Source organism: Cavia porcellus, unplaced genomic scaffold, assembly GCF_034190915.1.
Source record: "Cavia porcellus strain 051 isolate PalLab524CR breed Dunkin Hartley unplaced genomic scaffold, mCavPor4.1 scaffold_9, whole genome shotgun sequence".
In the NCBI taxonomy this organism is placed as follows: domain Eukaryota; kingdom Metazoa; phylum Chordata; class Mammalia; order Rodentia; family Caviidae; genus Cavia; species Cavia porcellus.
In genome coordinates this window covers 39,785,680-39,807,849 of record NW_026947492.1, presented here as the reverse complement: position 1 = coordinate 39,807,849, position 22,170 = coordinate 39,785,680, and the positions used below count along the sequence as shown (strand labels likewise).

Below are 22,170 nucleotides of genomic sequence, written 5' to 3'. Positions count from 1 at the left end.
CTGGTTCAGCTTGTAGGAGGGTATAAAGGAAGTAGGAAGTGGCTTGTTTTCCCTTCATACACAGCCAGGACAAAGTAAGTGTCTGAGAAAGACAGAGACCCATTCCCTTCTCTTTGTATCTCATCTCCTTATTCCATTATTTTTAATCCATCTAATTCTTCTGATGCTTGAAGGGAAGAAACCCTCCATATTATTTTCCAGTGTCTCACTGGAAATAAAGACAATGTCTTTATTTCTTCAGTATTGCTTTTCACATTATTTGGACTATAGCAAATACCTAGTAGGCACAGCTACCTACATGAAGAGGGTGGTAAAAACAGCCTAGAGAAGAAATAAGCTATGCCTCAACATTTGACCTCTCCTGGATGTTTTATGTTCTTCAGAGCTATTATTATCCACTGTTTGCTCCCAGACACTGGGTTCTGTCTGCTTTGACCTACAGAACTTCCTCCACACTTCCAGTATGGGCTGATTTACCTGGGCCAGACTTCTTACCTATCTAGGTTTATGCTGTCTGTTTTATCGTGTTAATCTTGAACACTTCTCCAGAGTCATGATCCAGATGTTTTTCCTTGTATAATTTCATTTCAGTGTATCAATAATAGTTTCTCAATCATGTGTCAGCTCCCGACATTCAATAATAATACCAATATATTTTATATGAGCAGATGTCAACATAATATATATTTCTGGGGAAAGAGTTATGTTCATCATGTTACTATATCCTAGAAAGAAATATGATCCCTGTAATTTGGCATAATTATCATGGAAACTCTGAGATCTTTCTCTAACATATTTAATCTAATTCCATAATTATGCATTCACATAAATATACAGCTGAAAGAAAAATCAGAAGTTGTCTAGTTCTATTCTCTTACTGTAAAATAATGAGAAAAGTGAAGCCAAAGAATATTCAAAGAGTCCAATGTCAAAAAGTTAGCATATATTATGATGGAATCCAAGTTCAATGACCCAAGGCATTGGTCTCCCTGCTCTATAATAATGTCTTTAAATTTCATATTATAATCATAAGATGTTGACACCAACCATTCATTGCTATATTTAAAATATCTGGAAATCTTTGTTTACTAAGATTGTCTTTGAGTATGAAATTATTCAAAATAAGGAAAAAAGCCAGCTCATTTGTAGAGTGAAGTTCACTTTTTTTCATATCCTGAGGATAACATTGCAATTCTCCATTTTTTATATTAGAGTTCTATTGAAATCTCCTTGTTGTATTTTCTTTTTTGACAGAGTCAAAGTACAAATGTAATCTAGATAGGGCCAGAAAATCTATAGCGTTGCTTTGACAGAAACAAAAATATCGCCTACAGAAAGAATACAGAAGTTCATTATCTAATGTATATTCCTTACTATTCCAATTGAAAGAACTATCAGTCCATGAGCCACAATTTCAATATGGTTTCTCTTTCTATGGGCATTATGATTGTATTTCATCCTTCACACCCACATTTGACTTGTAATATATCATTCCACTATTTATCTTTAACTAAAGCAATTGTTTAAAACTTTAAACTGCACAATATTTAGAATTCTTAAGGTAGAAAATGTCCTGCTTAGTCATATCTAGAAAATTTAAAAATTTAGAAGTTCAAAATCTCCTTTAGGAAAATATAGTGGATCTCCAAAACAGGTGATAGAGCCAAGAAGTTCAAGCATCCCAATTAGGAAAGACCTAACTAAATTATCCATTTCTCTTAATTTCAAATACTTTACAAATTTGCAATCTGCGTACAGCCACTCCAAATTACATCTGATTTATGACACCTCAAATGCTACCTCAAATGCAACCTTGGAAAGCTGATCTTGTTTCACGTGTAGATGTTTGCTCCCCATTTTTGACCAGTAGAATCAGACACAGCCAGTCAGAGATGTGAGTCAAAAGTTTCCTATCAGTGTCTCATCTCTCACTGGAACGATGAAAGGGGTGGATTTGTATAAGATAACAATGCAAAAGTCTGAGGTATAGGTAAGGAATTTGAAATGCTCAGATCTGAGGAATATATGTTATGTGGCCTTGGGGAATATCACTCAATGTGATGTCTTCATCAATCAACAAAATAAGTCAGCAGGTACCTACTTTCCCATGGTGTTGAGAATTACTTAGAGCCCGATGGCAGTGGAAAGTAATGAAAAACTCCCTAGGATGTAAACCTCCAAGTTGGATTCTTATCAGAATGTGGAAAGAAAGCCATGCTGGGAAAAGAGAGACTACTTGTTACTCTGAATTTTAGGGATGGAATAATTATGACCAATTATATATTCTGGCTAGCCAAAGACCTGCCACAAAACATCATTTATTTCTCTTTTTGTCACTAAAATGTTTCTGAAATGTATGAATGAACTTTTACATAAATGTAAAATGAGGGAGTTAGGTAGAATGTATTTAAATCTGACCTTAATCATGTGGAATGTATTAAGCATGTGATTTAATTTACATGAACTTGAATAAATAAAGGATAAAACTGTCTTGCAAATTGATAGTAAAAGTAAGATTAAATTAAGTTTCCAAATGAGAGATTAAGTCTCAAAAATAAGGCATGGCATATAATACTTAATGAATAACTCCAAATATCTTTGGTTGGGTTCTTGAGAGACAAATCCTGAGATAAGAATCTTTACACTAGTAGTTTTAAAGAGCATTCCCAGGTTAAAAAAAAATACCAGAAGTGAAAGAAATGGAATGAGGAAGAACCAGATAAACATTAGTATGACATCACAAAATTTCCTACACAGAGGTGACCTATGTTTATACCTCTTTATCAGTCAGTGGTTGGCTATTCACCACTCCTAGAGTTAATTACCATCTTCCAGGCTTTTTTGAATAGATGTTCCCATCCACTGGAGAAAGGGGCAGCTTTAGGCAGTCGGCACTAAATGCAGCTTCAGGAGGCAGGCACTGGTCTGGATAAGGATCTGAGCAGGACTTCAAAAGTGCTTTCCGGGCTAAAAGAAAGCTGCATACTGATTGAGGGTAGAGGCTATAGCTACCGTGCTTTTGTATTCCCTATTTAGTCATCATTCACTCATTCCCTCAGCAATTATTGATCACATGGCACCTATATGCCATATGCTTTTCTAAGCACATAAGATATGACAGTAAATGAAATGAAGTCCATTCTCTTCTGTTTCTGTCAGAGAGAAATATATCAGATATAATCAATGGTTACGTACCATGTTGTATGGTGATAAATACCACGGTAATAAGTAACACGATTTTCTTTATCACTCAAAACATACAACATCTTAAGACTTGATTCCTAACTTTAAGTCTCCTTATGCAGTTTGGTATATGTATATTATGTAGAATCACATGGGCATGGAATTTTTTGGTAGTGAAATTATGTAGATTAGCTTTAAGATTTGATTGAAGTTGCAAAGATCTCTCTATATATTTTAATTTGAATTTTCAGTATATGTTTGATATTTGTCTTTTTTCCTCCAAAATTAATATTTGCAGTTAATAATACTTTCCAGTAACTTAAATACATTCAATACAGTAACTTAAATACATCAATTCTAGACACATCATTTTAATATTTATTATATGCTAAGCACTAAAGAAGTTTGGAAAAGACAAAAATCTCTGTCACAGGACCACACTATATTATGAAAGAGAAGCTGGGTGTTTTAGTAACCCTACTCTAAGGAAACAGACCCTAAAACCAAGAAACCACTTTAGGAAGCCCTGTGTAAGAGTAAGAGTTTACTTGTGGCCAAGAGAGTTCAAAGGAACCATCTGGAGGAAGACACTGGCGGGGCTCAAAGCCTGACTGACAGGCGGACACTCAGATATCTAAGTGATAGATCTTTAGAGCACAGAGAATCAATAATCAAGAAACAGAGGCAGCAACAGACTAAATATACTTACAGAATTATGCATAGCTGTGGTTGGGTCTGATTCTTGAGATGAAACAATGGATTAAGAAGATAAATCTATGACTCAACCAAAAAGGATTAGGAGGTATTTTAGCCAAGAAACTTTTGGTAAGAAGAAATAGAAATTCACCTGAGTTAACACACACAAATAATTTAGTGGGTTAAATAGAGAAACTCAAAGACAGAAAATATAGGTAAGCATCACTGAAACTTGTAAGAAATCAGAAAATTTCAAGGACTCTCTTTTCATATTCTAGGGACTGTGCAGTCTCTTCTGTCTACATTCATTTGCCTCTTCTGTCTTTCTCTTTCCCTTTTGAGTTGTTCATGCTGTTTTTTTCTCATGGCCTAGTCAAGTCTAGCCAGTTGTCTTTCAGACAAAGGACATCAACTCCAGTCTCAGGGTACAAAGTTTTACAGAAGAGGTGCTCACTGCATGTCTTTGGACAGTTGGGCCCATCTTAGTCAAAGACTTCTGGGGCTGGAAGGGAGGAAACTCTGGGGTCTGTGAGTTTGGCCAGGAATCTTGGGACAACATAGAGGACTGTGTCCTTAGAATGTGGATGGCCTGGCTGAGCTGCTCTATTCTTCAGGAGGCGGTGAGAGACCTGGGAAACTTTCTGAGTAGAAAGTTCGAGATTATTTATTGATTGATTGCTAAAGTTGCTTTATTTCTCAGTGCCCTAAACCCCTCATGACATTTTTATTCCCTAAAATGGTGTCAACTGTGCAAAATGAAGCATTGAAAAATAATGGAGTAGTTTAGATGGCACAAAATCTCCCAGAGATTCAGCTGCGTTCTATGCCTCTCCTCTGGGTATGTATACAACAGCCCCTTACTAAGCTTACTGCCTTCCATTGAAAGTGTGTGTGTAATAAGAATCTGTCCTTGTTCCTTAAAAGCAAGAATTGTTTCTGTACTTCTGGTGTCTGTCTTTCCAAATTTAGTTACACTGTGTGTTGAATGAGTGAATGTATCTATAATTAAAAATGAAATACTGACACCCATCTTGATAAACGCAAACATCATTGAACAAGTATTCTCCTCTTGGACTTTTCTGCCAAGAAAATAACATGAAAAAAATGGTACATGTGCTGGGAAGACTTTGGACTTTTGAATCAGCAGTTTTGAGTTTGAATCCTAGTTTGTTGTATAATGACTATATGAACTGAAGTGAGTTACTTTAAAAGGCTTACCTTCCATTTTCTCATTTGTAAAGTGTGAACACAAATTGAGTGACAAATATATGCAAATTTATATGAGATAATGTATGTAAAGCTGCAAGCACAGTGTTTGATGCACAAATCTTCCATTATCAGTCTCAGAATTCATTATTATGAAAAATGAGTGACATGTTATCCTTTACAAAATAGAATTCTGAGAAATAATGGAAGTAATTTACGGATAAGCATTATACTACATGATGATTAAACTCAGATTTTGTGTCAGAATCTGTACAAATTAGGACTCAATTTTTTCTTCTGCAAAATGGAGGTAGTAATAACTCCTGCTTCTCTAAGATTTGAAGAGAATTAGAGAATCAAATAAAAATGCATCTAAAGTGCCTTGTGAGTGGCATATAAATTCTAAGTAAATATTTATTGTTATTAACCCTCTCTCTCTCTTTTCTCCCTTTCCCCTCATTTTTATTCTTTTCTCCTTCTCATCTTTCCCCTCTTGTTTTACACATGTGCTAGAATACCACCACCACTGAGTTTGACCGTCTTTGCTTTAGCTGATTCTTATTCCGTATGGGCCAATATGGTTCCACAATCATTAACAAACATCAGACAGAAGCATGCAGTGAATGAGAGAGAAGTGTTTGACTATACAAGTAAGGGTGGAACATTTAAGGCTCTCTCAGGACTTAAAATAACTACCCCAGAGGCCCTGGATGAAGGCAGTGAAAAATCAAAGTGGCTAAATCCCCCTCAACCCCAAACCAAGTGTTTATCTCTTTAACAAAACAAAATTGCTGAGAAAAAAAAATCAGCAGAACAAAAAGACTTTGAAAACAACTCTCAGAGATACTGGAGGGCATTATAAAGAACCTGTCCTTTCTACTCCCAGGGCTGCTGAAACTACAGAAAATCCGGTGGAAATTAACTGTTTATGTCACCTACAGAACACCATATGCTGCTTGCCTTCCCTGGAGAAAGAAGAGGGAGAAATTGCTTCCCACTCCCCAGAGGGATGCTGAGCTCAGCCTGTGCTGCCTTGGACTCTCTAATGAAAAGCAATTCAACAAGCCAGGCCCCAGCATGCTTAACCTTTGGACCACAGATGCCAATGTGTCTCTGGAGAAAGAGCCAGTTGTGCTTGTCTTGATGACTGTGACGCAACCACTGAAGGAAAAAAAAAGGCTCATACCCACCATGATTTTGCAATGCCTCCAACAAAGGGCTTAAAAGGATTTCAGATGCATTTGGAAATTAAACTCTGCTGGTCTTACTGAGCCAGCATCTCTTCTGAATACCACAGAGACTGACAATGACAAAATCCAGACTCAACTGCTGATGCAGGCTTGGTGGTATTTGGGTTGTCTAGTCATGACAAGGCATAAACAAACCTCATCGCCACTGTTTGCATGTGGAAAAAATGGCACCTCATCTGGCTGTTTTCTACTTAGCTCCACTGGCAGGTAGCCCAGACACCCCTCTAGCCTCTTTCTCCAAATGAATCTTTAGGAAACTGACCTTGAATACAACGTGGAATTTTTAAAGGGAATCAATGCTTTCATGTCTTCTCTGCTTATATAGATATTTCTCATCAAAGTATATGATAGTAAGGAGTTTAGGACCCCTGGCCAGAAGATCAGATTTTGCTAGCATCAGTTCAAAGGGACAGATCTCAGAGGTAGTGTCTGGATTAGAAGGAAATTAAAAGCAAGGGCTTGCTACAGAGGTAAGAATATGTTTTCAAATATAGGTTGGTTCTTAACAGAGCAATTTCTCCTGACTTGTACTCTGCTAGGTTTCTGTAATCTGGACATGAGAAAGTTAGGGTGCTATGCTGTGATAGGCTGAAATGGAGCAGTGGCAGAATTTTGTTACCATGTGTGAGGGTATGGAGATTTTCACATGGAGGATGCCGACCTCTACTTTCATTTGTCCTATTCCAACTTACGGGTAATAAGTGATAACATAGAGTGGGGTTTTTTTGGGGGGTGTTGTTATTGTTCATCATAAAAGATGCTTGACTTTACATTAATGAGTTTAATTAGGCAGAGTGAGACAGTACAGTTGGTCTTGATTTATGATGTTTAAGTCACAATTTTTCAACCTTATAATGGCATGAAAGCAATGTGGATTCAGTAGAAACTGAACTTTGAATTTCGAATTCTGACATTTTCCTGGTGTGTTACTTTCTTGCCATACTGGGAAGTGGTAGTGAGCAGCAGCTACCAGTCAGCCACCTAATCATAAAGGAAACAACATTCTGCAGTGTCCATGTTGCAGTCATGCACTACGATTAAGTGTGTTAAATGCACATTTGGCTTATAACATTTTCAATCTGCCATGGGTTTATTGGGATGTAATCTCTTCATAATTCAAGGAATATATATATCTCAATACATACTTGTTGAATGATCACAATTGCATACTCATATTTTTATCACTGTGACTTTATAATGTAAATTTATAACATGAAATAGAGTCTGTTTGTAACATGACTCACTGATACACAAAATGATATACTGCTCACCACCCACCACCTCCATATTATACTGCACATAGACAAAGCCTCAGTTGAAGGAAGGTTCAGGACATCTTCAGACTCCACCGTAGGGACCCCCTCCACATCCAGTGGAGACACAAACTAAGCTGTGGCTGCATCATGCGTTATATATGAACCTAGATAGTCAGTCCCTAGTAGACTCCAAATAACCAGAAGATGCTAACAAAGCACCCTGCACAGTGATGGATTACTTTTACTCTTGTCTTCCACCATTAATAAAAATTACTCCTCTGTTCTTTCTATGTAAATTTAGCTTAGTTAGAATTTTACCTTAGGATGTGAAAAAAGATTGTATAATAGGAACTAAAAAGACATGAGAGGGGAAAAATGAAATAAGAAGAGGAGGAAGAGGAAGAGGGCAAGAAGGGAGGGAGGAAAGAAGAACATATATATGGGATAATAAAAAAGTTTTAAGAAGTCAGCTGGATAACCAAACCAGGAGTCATAATCTAGCTGTATGTAAAAATGAAAAGAGAATTATGCAGAAGTATGTTTATGTGTGTGTGGGTGGGTGGGTGGATGTATGTTTTGGGGATGGACCTATCATGAGGGTAGCCCCAACACATGCTGGTTCCATCACCCAGAATGGAAACTCTAGCCATCTTTGAGGTGTCTCCTTTCCTTTACCCTAACATCCTGTGCATTGTTAGGTTCTATGATTACCTGCCTCAACTGGGTTTCCACCAAGAGAAATCCTGAGACATGATCTCTGAACAGTGGTTTATTTGACACTGGGTCAGGGAACAGTGAGGGGAGTCGGAGCATGAAGAGAGAATGAGAACAAGCCCAGTCAATCAATGTTATCTCACTGAAACTGTCATCCTGCAAGATCTCTTGAGCAACCTGATGAAAGCATCAGAACTGTCTAAGAGGTGACTCCTGTCTACTACCGTTCAAACCTTAGTACATGGACATTAGTACCCTTATCCTTCTAGGTTGTGCATGAGACATTGCAGAGTAAATTGTTGCGGTGGTTTATGCAGCAACATCAGAGAAGACTCTGGTCAAGAGACATGAGGTGCTGGCCTGTAGCTGAGGGAGCAGCCTCCCTGTGTGCACTGCCCGAGGTAGTCAAAGTCTGTGCATAAATGGTGCCTGCAGCACTGGTCAGAATAAAGTGTGCAGCAGGAAGGGTCTGCAGTAATGACAAGAGGCAACTTCGTCATTGTCACTGTCCTAATTTAGGGCATTTCTTGCCCGAACAATTATAGTAGCAACCTAACTGAGCTGTCTGAACCTCTTTCCTTTCAAACTCACTATTGAGAGGTTGCCAGAATCTAAAAACCAGCTGATTATGTCACTCTCTTCCTTAAAAGCTTTCTTCTCTCTCATTTCTTTCTTTTTTGTTCATTTAATTCTTTTATACATTTCTGGACTCTGAAGTTTTGGTATGGAACAAGAAATAGTTTTCAAAATGATAACCAAATACCTCTCTGACCTCATTTCTCACATCTTTTAAGAAAATATTCTTTAAACTAGCCCTGATGTTTCCAATTAGAGTAGTCCAGGATTGTGTGGAATTATTTCAAAAGATACATAAATCAAGAAATTTATAACTTGAATAAGTGTGTTATAAGTTCATAAAACATAGCATGCTTTTCATCGGCTATGTAAAGAAAATGGGATATCTCAATCTCATGTAGATCTAATCTAGTTTCTTTCATGATCATTCTCTATCTCCCATCTATTAGCCATCATGGGTGTTAGTCCATAAGGAAGGAAGTGATCTTCCTCTTTTGGTTCTTTCTGGATGGAAGTCAGAAGGTATTCTTGGGGGATATGCTAAAGGAAAGAGCATGTCTGTCTGTCACTAACATGATCTCAAATTTGGGGTACTGGCCTTTCTTTTGATGAACTACAGCATGTCCTCTGATGAAAGAGCAGAACTGATCTTCAGTATCTTTGTACTATTCTTCCTCAGGACAAAGTCTCAGCAAGCTTTAAGGGAGGGACATGCAATTCTTTTACTCTACAGGTCAATAAAGCAACTCAAATAGCAGAAAGCCTGCTGATTACTTTTATTTCTATCTTGGTCTCATATAAAGGTCCCTAACATTCTAGTGTCTCATGACAGCTTCTTAATTCTTTGCCTTGATCGTCTTATCTTGTCCTTTCCCTGAAGCTCTTTCTTTAAATCTTTCCCATGTGGACACCCTCTCCACCCTACCTTGGGAAAATGTCTTCTGGCGTAGTGTGGTGGAGAGGGTGAGTTCCACATGAACTTTCTTAACAGAAAACACACCTCATCATTGTGAAATATTTAATTTTTTTCCTTTGAAAATAACTTGGTCTATTCTCATGGAGAAATACATTCCTCAGTTAAAATCACATTGAGCCTGTGAATTGCAAAGTAATAATGATAGCATTGCTGTGCTAAGCAAAGGCCATAAATTGCATGAGGGAAGATTCCTCATTAGGTGCTTTATCTGGAGCACTCAAACAACCCCAGACACTTAGCAGAATCAAATATTTTTGATGCATTTATTTATTTATTTATTTATAAGCCAAAATTTTATTTCATACTCCAAGGCATCCTCATTTTCACCTTAGCAGAGAAGAGTTCTAGCTTTATTTCTTTAAATAATCCTTAGGTGAGGATTGGGAGGAGAGAGATTTGTTTCAATTCTGCCAATGGGCTATCATCTTTAAGCGTAGCTTTGTAAAAGATTTTAGAAGTGTATCGTTAGGTGGTTTTTTGCTTTTTTAAAGGACACAGAAGCCCATAGAAGAACGTCTTTTGTCCTAGAAGCAGTGACACAATTTCATGTCATAGAATCAGTCATTGCTGACAGTTTGTGTTTTTAGTTTTACTGGTGACCGTACATCCTGTATGAAGGTACAGACCAGGAAATGAACACCACATCTCCAATGCTTGTGCTTCCCTTTGTTCTGTCTCCTGTTTTTTCTTTCATTTTCTAGATTTTTTTAATCTAAATTTTGGGAACTTTCCCTTGGCTTCTTTTTGGTATATACTTTGGTCATGTGCTATGTTCATTGTCTTATTCAATCTATATAATGAATTTCTTGCTTTGCAAGTTTTAATTCCCGAGGACTATTTTCTGGTTTAAAATGATTGTTTCTTTTTATATAGCATCATGTTATTTAATTAGTGCAACATCTTAAATCTCTGACAATTATAATTTTAAAAACTTAAAAGTTCTTTAATGTTCCCTGAATTATCTGTTTCCTCTCTGATCAGTTGCTTGGTACTTTGGTCTCTTTCTTCACATATGATAAGTGTTCTTTCAGTATCTGTTGATAATTCCAAGTCTAATTTTTGAGTGAACATTAGATCATTGGGTACATTTTCTCTGCAAAGATCTTTATAGATCTTAGAATTAAGAGCTGTTTATGTTTTTTAATAAATAAGTAGATTTTCTTGCCAAGTCAATTAGAGGCCTGCATGAGGGTGGCTTTACTTTCATGATAGTAGCATTGGATAGTCAGTACTGTATTTTACTCATGGGAAGAGTGGCATTTTCTTTGAAACTTTTCAAATTCACCTCTGTTCCCTTAGACATACACTGTCTGTCTGCATGAGGCTGAAGAACTACTTAAAATCCTAGTCTTCTTTGATGCCCTCAACAGTAGGAGTTTCTAGGAAGATTACATTTTTCTTAGACAACAATTCTCCATTTTAGTTTCAATGGATCATTTAGAGAAAGGAAAGGTAGCTATGAGCTTTAGGGCTGATGTCATGTAGTGCTGTTTTTGACTACACAGTATATAGATGCTTTGGTGACTGATAAAACACACTTGTCTAAAGCTTCTACTAACAATGTAGTAAGTTTTGTTGTGATGTGTTTTCTCAATCAAGGAATTACAAACCTACACATATTTCCATCTGGGGTGAATGGGACCCTTTGTTGTTAAAATTATTGGGAACATCTGTTTTAACTTTTGTTTTGAGACTTAGGATGTGATATGTACATACTCAGTGACTTCAAGCATTGTATCTACTTGGAATTCCCCTCTAACCACCACTAATTGCCAGATCCTACCATCTTAAAGGAGTAGCTTACCAATGAATTTCTTTTTGAAGGTTTATTTCATGCTCCAAGACATCTTTGTTATTTCCTAAATACTCCACCATTCCCCAGCAATTGTCATGTTATACAACAGTGTTTACATTCTCCTTTATTGCATTCTAATCTTATTCATATTTTTTAAAATATACCTATCACAGAATGAATATATGGTGGCTTATATTCAATTAGAGACTGCTCTTGATTTATAGTGATTGTCACAAAAGAAGGCCATAAAAGAAGAGGTAGATCAGTTATCCATATCATTCCTGGTGTTTTAAAAAATCTGTATAGGAGAAAGTTGCTACTTATAAATGTCTGCTATGATTATTTGTTTTCCTTATACTTACAGAGGCCATCAAAGAAAAGAGTAGAGACTCTTCTAAAAGATCTTTAAGAAGACATGAGGAATAAAATGTAATTAACACTCGCTGAAGGTAAGAATTATGGCGATGAGAAGAGGATGAGTTTTTTTGTTTTGTTTTGTTTTGTTTTGAAGTTTCCTTAAAATTGGCCTTGTGTTCACTATTGCCTTTGTGTCATTTGTTCATTCATCTGTTTACTTGATAAATATTTATTGAGCGCCTAACTTGTGCCAGGCATGTGTCAGATCTTGGGGAAATGATGAACATGGTAGACAAGGCCCATTGCCCTGTGGCAGCTTGTACCTTCCTAAGCAGCTTACCACGTTGTTAACTGACTCATGGGAAATTTATCCTAAAGGCATGTCAATAGGTAATTAGTCAATGGTATTTGCTGTGTATTTCTCTTGTATTCACTCTTATGCTAGGCTTTGCAGGTAGTTTAGAAGTAAGATACATTTTATCATAAGAAATTAGGATTTTATTTTATTTTATTTTATTTTTTTGGTACCAGGGATCGAACTCACGACTGTGTGCTTGCCAGCTTGAAAGCGTGTGTAAAGGCCTGGAGGCAGCAAACAGCATTGATTTGAAGGACTTGGCTCTGCAGCATGGCAGAAGCAGAGAAGGAAGTAGGAGAGTAGCACAAAATGAAGCCGAGAAGTAAGCACTAAATCATACAGGATTTTGTTACCCTGATGGTGCTGTATAATATGGAAACCAGCCACAGGTCCTTTGCCTGCCCAAAGCCCAATCATGGTGTGACTCTCTGACTTTAATGTATTATAAACTCATTTTTGATTTTAGGTTTTGCTAACATAGACATTTATACACACCCATAGAAATAAACACAGTTATATAAATGAGCACTTGACATGATTGCTTGTGTGTTGATTATGAAGTCTTCCAATGACAAAAAGTGGGCAGTTCAGGAGGGGGCATGTACTTTGTTTTAATTCTGTAATGTCAACCAAAGGGTAAAGCAACCACATCTTAAAACAAAATGAATCTATTAAAGAAGGTAGATGTTTAAACATGGAAACAAAGGTCAAGGAAAGATTATTGTGGAAAATAAGAACTCATACTTAGTATAAAGCAATACCCTTTTGTGACTCTGCTTCAGTGTAGAGAGAGTTCTATTCTTGTATCTGGCATAGGAGGAACCTAGGTAGGAGCTCATCTACCTCTTCTAGATTTACAAAAATGAGACGAGTTATCTTATTTCTTCTTCCACAACAACAGAGCTTGCCTGGGAGAGTATATTAGCAGGCCAATTACAGCTGCATACTTACATATGCAGACAGTCTTCAATCACTAGGCTGGAGGGCAATGAGGATGTAAAAGAAGCCTAACAATAGATCATCCAAAAGTCACTGAATCTTGGCTTTTGAATGAATTGTACTGTTTTCTTGCAGCAGATTTGTGTTCCTAATTATGCCATGCTTAACTTAATATTAAAATGAGTTTTCATTCCCAGAGAAAGCACACACCAGCTGGGCAAAGAAAAAAGACGCAAAAACTGATGGAGTGATGGGGTAGGGGCAGCCATAGAGAAGTAGCCTAGGACTACATCTTTGCCATAATCATTAAGTAGCTCCCCCAACTCCTCCCAACCCCTCTAAATATGCTATCGGCACACGAGCATACATGGAAATTTGTTATTGCTAAGCCAGGAAACAAATAAAAATGGGAAAAATTTATATGTGATATAAAATTAATTTCTTGTTAGGATTATCCTGTATTTCAAAATCTAAATTATTTTTGTTGGAATATGGGGTGGGGGGAGGGAATAGATCACATTTAAAAGTGCTTGACCTCAATGGAATTTAAGCTTTAATTATCACTTAACCTAAGAAAGCTCTGCCAGTCCTATAACAGTAAGTCCCTTCAGAACCATAATTAAATTTCTGCCTGTGGGTTGTGTGGGTAAATCCTGTAAGAGGGGCAAATCAATTATATGAACATTTAAGTGAACTATAAAATCCATGGTTCCTTCTGGAGACGAGAGTTCGGAAGGTTTAGTGGAAGATTCTGGGGTTATGTCAAAAGAAAATTTTATGCTGTTCTCCAGAAGTAATGAAGATTGATTATTGTGCCTGGGAACGAGAAAGTGTATTCAGAGTCACAGAGTTTATATGCTAAGAGCTACAGACTCTCAGAGCTCAAAGATGCTGATGAAATAAGAGCTGAGATGCACTGTTTGCTTTGGGCTCTTCATAGTTGCAAATCACTCTCTGAACCCTTCATCCAGCTTTTCCTTTTTGGGCATGAGGAAACAGGGTGAAAGCTTCAACACAGTTACAGGACTATGAAGGCTCAGAGGCAAAAACGGAACCCAAGAATTCTGACTCCTGTTCTAGGGTTTTCCTCCAACATCAGACTTCCTTTCAGTTAGCAGACAGTCTGTTAATTGATCATACTTCACACCTGCAAGCTATTCTTTTTTTTTAAAATCAGATAAATGTTCTGGGTACAGTGGGAAAATCTCAGACTTTAGACTCCTACCTGTATTTGATCACTTGTTTCCCACTTGTACGGGCATGACTTCTGGGTTTCTCCATGGCCTACATTCTTTTGCTCCTTCTTGGAATAAAGTCCACACCCAGCTTGCTTTGTGATGCTGGCCGGGTGTGACTCCAGGCTTTGCAAGTCTCAGGGACTTTGACTTGTTACAAGTCCCTACCTCTCATACTGAGTTCCAGCTCTCCTGTATGTTTCCACATCCTTGTGCTTTCTTCCATCCTGGGATTGCTCACGTCCCTCTTCTAAGTCATGTCTCAGGTCTCAGTTTCAGGCTTATTTCCTAAGGGAAGTCTTCTTGGCTTCTCAAACTGAGTTGGACCCTTCTGTTATATCTCACAGTGTCTTCTCTAGCTCTTTGTGGCTATTAGTGCCATGATTCATCCATCAATTGTGAGGGTGCCTGAGATTCCTTTACTGGAATGGAAATAAGGGAAGGGTAGAGATGGGGCTTCACTGCTCGCTTCAGGATTTCAAATGCTAAGGTTCAAAGGAGGCCCATTTAATAGCATCTGAGTGAATGAATCCATCTCTCATGTCAGTTTTTTATTTTAGAAAGTGGACATAACTAACAGCGAGGGACTGTCAGTGTTGAATGGCATACTTACTTATACAGCTCAGCCGTGGCAGTATGAAACTCAATAATTGTGAATTATACCCCCTTTCTTTGGTGAGTGTCCCTAGGACACACTGATTGTTGAAATACCTAAAACTTGGAGTCATGTTCTAGTTAGTTATGGTTTAAGTGTATTTATGCTTTCTGAGTCTTTGAATGCTGGTTGCACACTGATGGTGTATGTGGCCATGCTTCATGAATCAGTGTATTTGACAAAGCAGGACATCTTGCTCCTCAGCTGGACAATATACAAGCACACACTGCAGGCATCCTTCTCTCAGGGTCAGGGCCTTATATTTGCCTCTCTTTCGGGAAACAGTTGGCACTGACCACTATCCTCTCAGCTGGAGTTGGTAGAAGGGTGGCTGTCAGATGTCATTCCTCGAACCCAGATAAAGAGGCCACTCAGATCTGTGCTTATGGGAAAATCAGGCCAGCTTTCCTTGGGGAGGGAAACTGCTTTCTCTCCCTTCCCCCAGGCTGGGACCCAGACTTCCTGTCCACAGTGCTCTCACTCCTTTCCTTCCCTTCTCAGCAGGCTCCCTGCAGCGCTGCCCCCACTGCAGCTTTGAAAACATCACAGGGAATGTAGGAGAGGGAAGAGGAATACAGAGTTTGGGCCAGAAATTCCCCCACTTTGATAAACAAAGGCAGGGAAGGCGGGGCATGCACAAGATGTAGACCACAGAGAAGGTATGTCCTTCTCTTCAGGAACAAGCTATGGATGGATCAGGTTTGGGTTTCCAGTAAAGGCAAAGGGAAATGTAATATATTTTAAGGCAATAAAATTACGGTTTAAGCACACGGAGATGGAAATTAGACTTGGAACCCAGATTTACCACTTATTATCTATGTGGCCTTTTTAATTGCTTCACTTTAAAAAATAACTATTTTCTCATCCATAAAGTAGGCATAGTTTAAGAACCTATCTTATAGGGCAGTGATTGGTAAATGTTTCCTGAAAAGTTAACATAAATATTTTAGCTTTGTCTCAATGTTCGTTGCATAGTCTTTTCTGTTTGTTTCAACACTCTAGAAATGTACAAATCATTCACAGAATGAGACCTATACAAAAATAGGAACTAAGTCAGATTTGACAATCTATTTAGGATTAGGTTAAATGAGATAATACATTTAAAATATTGATCCTAAACAGCAAATTCTCAATAAATAGGGGTTACGGGTAGCTGGGGTTGTTCCTCAGTTATAGAGCACTTGTCTAGCAACTATGAGGTCCTGGGTTCAATCTCAGTCCTGGGAAAAAATGTCTACTAACAAAGGCTATGCAAATTCATAATGGAGACTGTATAGAAGGTTTACTTAAACACACACACACACACATACACACAGCAGAACAGACATTTTACAAAGGGAAATATAACTAATACAAATTAGAATCATTCATATGATCCTCATTATTTGACTTGAAGCATCAGAAACTACACAAGGTCAAGGGGAAGGGAAATGGACATTTCTGAGTGCTGGTCTTGGGCCAGCCTTTCTCATGTCCCTTTCATGTATCCTCTCACAGCACTTCTCCTAGGTGACCTTCATCATACCGCTCACAAGAGGAGTGGGGACCCGGGGAAAGGGGCTACAGTACTTTTAGAACTCTGCCCTGTTCGCCCAGGCCCTCACACTGCAGTCTGCCCAGCTGTGCTCAGGGGCCGTCTGCCTCACGTCCCTCCTCTTTCTAATGCAGGCCCATCTGCATCATCTCTGCTCTGCACTACGTGGCCGCCTCCTGATTGGACTCTTAATGAGTGGCTCCAAGTCTCTTCCTAATTGTGTACCTCTATATAAAATGATGCTGTCACAATCTAATATAAAATCTTCATTCGTTTCCTATCATCCGCAGAATAAATTTCAAACTTCTCGGATTATATTCAAGGCATTATACCAAAGCTCCCCAATGGATATGTCAGGTATGTTGATATGCTGATTCTGCCACAAGCAGCCTAATTCGTTCCTAATTTGCTCTAACGATCATATAGAATATGATCATTGTTCTACACAGGCTTTAATCTGAAGTGAGGTGAGAAGCACCGCCTTTTAGTTTGCTGATTTACCTTTCCTGCCTTATTTCCCTCAGCTGTTCCAAAGCCCCAGTCTGCTCATTCCTCTATATAACTTCTGCACTTTTTCTAATGTCTACATTTTTCTCATATGGTTCTTTCCCCCTAGAAATCATGCTCACCATTCTGCCTACTTCTGGGCAGTTTGAAACTCTTTAAAAGAAAAACCTACAAGTTACCTCACTTTAGTAGCAATTTATCTTACCTTTTTTTTTTTTTTTAACCAGTACATGTTTGCATTACACAATGACTACATTCTTTGTAGGGAGTTGGTATCTGTAATAACACATTTTAATTCCCTTTTTGTCCCCTTTCCCTCTCTTCCCTCCATCTCCTGATCCTTTTCCCATTTGAACAAAATCTATCAACACACTTTCTATTATCTGTCTTCCCAGTTTGCTCTTTGTTTGTATTTTGAATCTCTCATATAAGAGAAGCCATGCAGTATTTAAGCTTGAGTGTTTGGTCTATTTCACCGAGCATTATGCTCTCAGTACATTCATTTTCCAGCAAATGACTCAAGTTTATTCTTTTTTATGGCAGAATAGGACACCATGGTGTACAAATACCACATTTTAAAATGTATTCATCTGTTTATGGAAATATAAGTCACTTTCAAGAGCCAGCTGTTATGAATTGTGCTGTTATAAACATTGGCATGCATATATCACTGTAATATGATGTCTTCAACTGTTTTAAGCAGATAACTAGAAGAGGACTAGCTAGATTGAATTATATCAAGAACTTCTGTACAGCAAATGAAACAGCTAGCAGAATGAAGAGGCAACCTACAGTATAAGAAAAAAATTTTACCAGCTATTCCTCAGGAGATTAATATCCAAAATGTAAAATGAGCTAAAAATTAGCATCCTCCAAAATAGAAGAGCAAATCAAAAGGCAACTCAATAATAGATATTTCTTAGAAGTACAAATGGCCAATAAATACATGAAGAAATGTTCGCCATCACTGGTCATTAGAAAATACAAATTAAAACAACACTGAGATTCTATCTTACTCCAGAAAGAATGATAATCATCAAGAAATCAAATAATAACAAATGGTAGTACAACTTTGGGAAGAAAACAAATGACCTTTCTACATTGTTGAGTTGATGGAATTATAAACTAATATGACCACTAGGAAGACCAGTATGGAGATTCCTCAAAGAAACCCACATTGGCAATTTATCTTTTTGATGGTACAGGCCATCTGTTCCAACTTTCACAGTGAAAGGACAAGGTGCTGAGTCTGGTACCTCTATCCATGCAATCTTAGAGAAATTGCTGAAATCAGTAGTACTTAAGCACCTTAAAATGGTCTGGACATTGGAATTGTCTGAAGAAGTTTTTTTGTTGTTGTTTAGTTTTCTCCTATTTTCAAATATCCTGTTGACTGGACCACAGCCCAGGCCAACAAGTCAGAAAAACTAGAGTGTGGGAGCTAGGTGTCAAAACTCCCCAGGTGACTCCAACATGAAGCCAGAGTCAACAGCCACTGTTTAAAACAATCTGAGCCTTGTCTCCAAAGTTGCTCTGAAAATTAAAAGCAATGTTTGCAGAAGCTTGGCAGAGTGCCTGGTGCATAGTGAGTATGCACGGTTAATTATTATATTGTATTTTACCTTGACTTTACACTTCATTGCCACCAAATCTTGCACACAGTGGGTACCAAGTAAATGCTGATTGAATGAACAAATGCTTCTTGGGGAGTTCTAAGGGGAAGCCTTAGCAGGTTGCTACACAGAGCTGGTTTCTGTGGGAAAGGGAAGACTGTCTAGGACAGAGGTTTGGGAAAGACAGAGGGACAAGTGGTTTATCCTGGGTCTAGGCAATGGGTCATGGGATGCACCATGCCTTTATTGGATTAAAAAAACATTAATAAAACATATAAAAGTTTAGCTGCTTTTTACTGCCCAAATGCATGGGAAATTCTGAACAAAACCAGTATTAAACTGCTTCTTACAGGCACCCACCTCTTCCACCCCTGCCCCCCCCAGCTTTACTTTGCTACATCACTGGCCTGGAGCCCAGCAGGAAAAGACTGAAGAGTTCTTATAGTCAGCACTATTAATGAGCTAAATGGCTTGAGAAAGAAACAGGGGAGCTGTAAATTATATTTATAAATTAAGTCATATAAAGCTGGACTAAGTAATTAAACTGTGCTCCCATAATTAAATACTTGTCTAACATTTGGGCCTTGAGATTTCTTTCTGCTTTAATAAACTAGCTTTGACCTCAAAATGGATGGTGATCTACCAGTAAGCTGATAACTTATACCAAAGTCCTGGGGCAAGGTGGTGCCAAGGTCACTGTCTTAAACAGAAAGATGTTTGAGGGATAACCATGGATCTGGTCACAGGCAACTGATATACAGGGAAGCGATGATTGGAGAGAAGGTCTTAGGCCTTTGTGAACATCAGGAATCAGCATTAGTACCTCAGAGTGGTGAAGGCCAAGAATTGGCATTCTTAGGTCTCAGGCCCAGCAAACAGTGAGGGCCTTCCTATTTTGGGCTCCTGAAAGCCCTCTTCCTCTCATTTCCTGTCCTCCCCTTTTGCCCCTTTAATAGAAGATAATTAAAAGTACATATACTTAGGCACGAATTCCCCTCATCTTGCCTCCCCACCTGCAAAGAGAATAAGAATACATACTTATTCTGCCTGGAAAAGTGTCAGTGTATTTACACAGTACTGTCTGTGTTAGCAAAACTGTGGAGAGGCCAGGAGATGTAACCCAGATCTAAGATCCAAATGAGGCATTTTGGGTGGTAGAGGGAAGAGACAGGAGGTAGAAATGTGGGAGCCCAGGCGTGGGAACTTAGGGGAAGGAGGAGAAGACTGATGAAAAAGAGCTACAGCAACCTTGCAAAGGAGGTCAGGAAAGAAATGAAGAGTCAAGAGGGAGTGGTCTGGGAGGAGGGAGATGAGCTGCGAGATAGGCAATGCTTTCAGGGTGAGAGAAAGGTGAGCAGAAAACAGGGAGGGTGGGGAATGCACCAAGAGGTGCTGAGAGGAATCCACTAGGGAGGACAGGCATCAGCCTTGCCCACAAGCACTGATTAGGAGACTCCAAGATTGAAATCTGCTGGGAACTGTTAAAAAACTGGGGCACTAGACTGGCATGGAACTGCCTGGGCTAAAAACCTGCTCCTGTCCTTTAATGTGGGTGGGTGACTTTGCTTCTTGTCTCTAAATTGCAGTTTCCTTATGTGTAAAATAGGAAACTCTGGTAAATGTATGTATTTCCTAGTGGAGTTGTGAAAAATTCAGGATATATCAGCAATGCCTGGCACACAGCATTCAACAACTACTAGCAATGATAATTCTATATAGCATCTAATTGGTCCTATGCTTTTCTGTACCCTTTCAACCCAAAGAAAGAGAATAGCAATAACGTCTCTCAGCATACATTGCCCCTACAGGACCCACTGCAAGAAGTAAGAGGGAAGAGTATTAGACATTCCTCAGGCATTGTTTTCATGAGGGATTCACTGCATACATTATGTTATACAGTTCTATTACTTCCCAAAAGGAAGCACAACAGTCAACTGTTGACCTTGAAGATATGATGTACCTCAGTTTACCCTTCTGTAATTTTGGGAGAGTGATCCCCAAACCTTCCATAATGTTACTAAGTCTAATCATCTGATGCTTGAGGTGGGTGTGCTAGAAGTGAACACTGGAGGGTAAAAGGCAGGACCACTTTGGGCAACTGGGGAAATTTTAGTTCTGTGAGGTTGGGGAGCTCTCAGAGAGTGGTCCTCAGGATAAGTCCTTGAGAACACCCAGATTAGTTATATCCTCTTCACTGCGAGAAGGGTGAGGAATGACTGTCCCAAAGGGTACCCTGTGGTCACATTTACTGGTCATGAAACATCTAATAAGAGCAGAGCAAGGAAGAGACGTGCTTTAGAGAACATGCTGCAAGTGGAGACATTTATCTCCCTGTAGTCCTGCATCCCAGGATTGCCAGGTACAGATGGGATTAGGTGCAACAGTGTTTTGTCAGACCAGATGTCCTATTGCATAAATATCTTCACTTTCTACCCATAGGGCTTAATAAAATTGCAAGCAAACCTCCACACTCTTGGCCTGAGCCCTCACATTCATTTAGGTTGGTCATCTGGAATTCGAGAACATATTCTTTTTAATACCCAAAGGCTCCCTTTCATGCCTCTCCCTCTTTCTCCCTGAAGATATGTTTTTCCGTAAATACTGCAGCTCAGCTCTGAATCACAGATCAAAGCATTTCTTCTCCATTCATCTATTGAGGCCAAATTGCAATTTATAATGTCTGTGGTTTTCACTAATCTGTTTCCATGTCATCTCACTTTAAATCAACAGAGAGCAGCTCACAATAACACATTGGAGCTGCTCCACGGAAGCAAACTGTGTAATTTGAACAGAGAGCATTATTGAGTCTCAGTACCCACAGTCAGAAATATCTGGGGCCTTTATTATACTAGACATTAATCTTGGTAAATATCTTGCTTTGATAAAATCTGAAAGCCAGATGAAACAATAAGAATTCAAAAGTTATCACAAAAGAAAATGCTTCTTCCCACCCCTTCCTGTACATTCCAGTGATATTTAAGACTGTTGATTTAGACCCAATAGAGGAAAAGCAGAAGTCTGGCTGCTTCCCTCAAAGAACACATCCATAGAAAGTTCCAAAACTTTCTGAGAGTTGGACATTTGCAGCACTTGGGTAGTGTCTGGGAGGAGTCCTGGAGGGTCACAAGATTTTGTTTTGTTTTCCTCCTCAGAAGAAAACATTCTTGAAGGCAGCTATTATGTCTATTTAACCCTAGCTGTTTGTAGCCTGGCATAGGGTTGACATTGTATTTATGCTCAGATTTTTGAGTGAGGTTCCAGAGTCCCTTAGAGGTTCTAGGGCCTAGTGAGGGTGTAACTGACCAAAAATACACACTAAT

At 38.6% G+C, this 22,170-nt stretch overlaps 1 long non-coding RNA gene across 1 annotated transcript in view; it reads left to right on the top strand.

The window, feature by feature from the left end:
• The window catches only part of LOC134477551 (uncharacterized), a 38,788-nt gene extending 25,893 nt beyond the window's left edge, over window positions 1–12,895 (top strand). The window contains exons 2-3 of the long non-coding RNA XR_010049569.1: window positions 12,017–12,101; window positions 12,541–12,895. This is a non-coding gene — a long non-coding RNA (uncharacterized LOC134477551). The remainder of the gene's footprint in view (window positions 1–12,016; window positions 12,102–12,540) is intronic.
• Window positions 12,896–22,170: the final 9,275 nt, after the last annotated feature.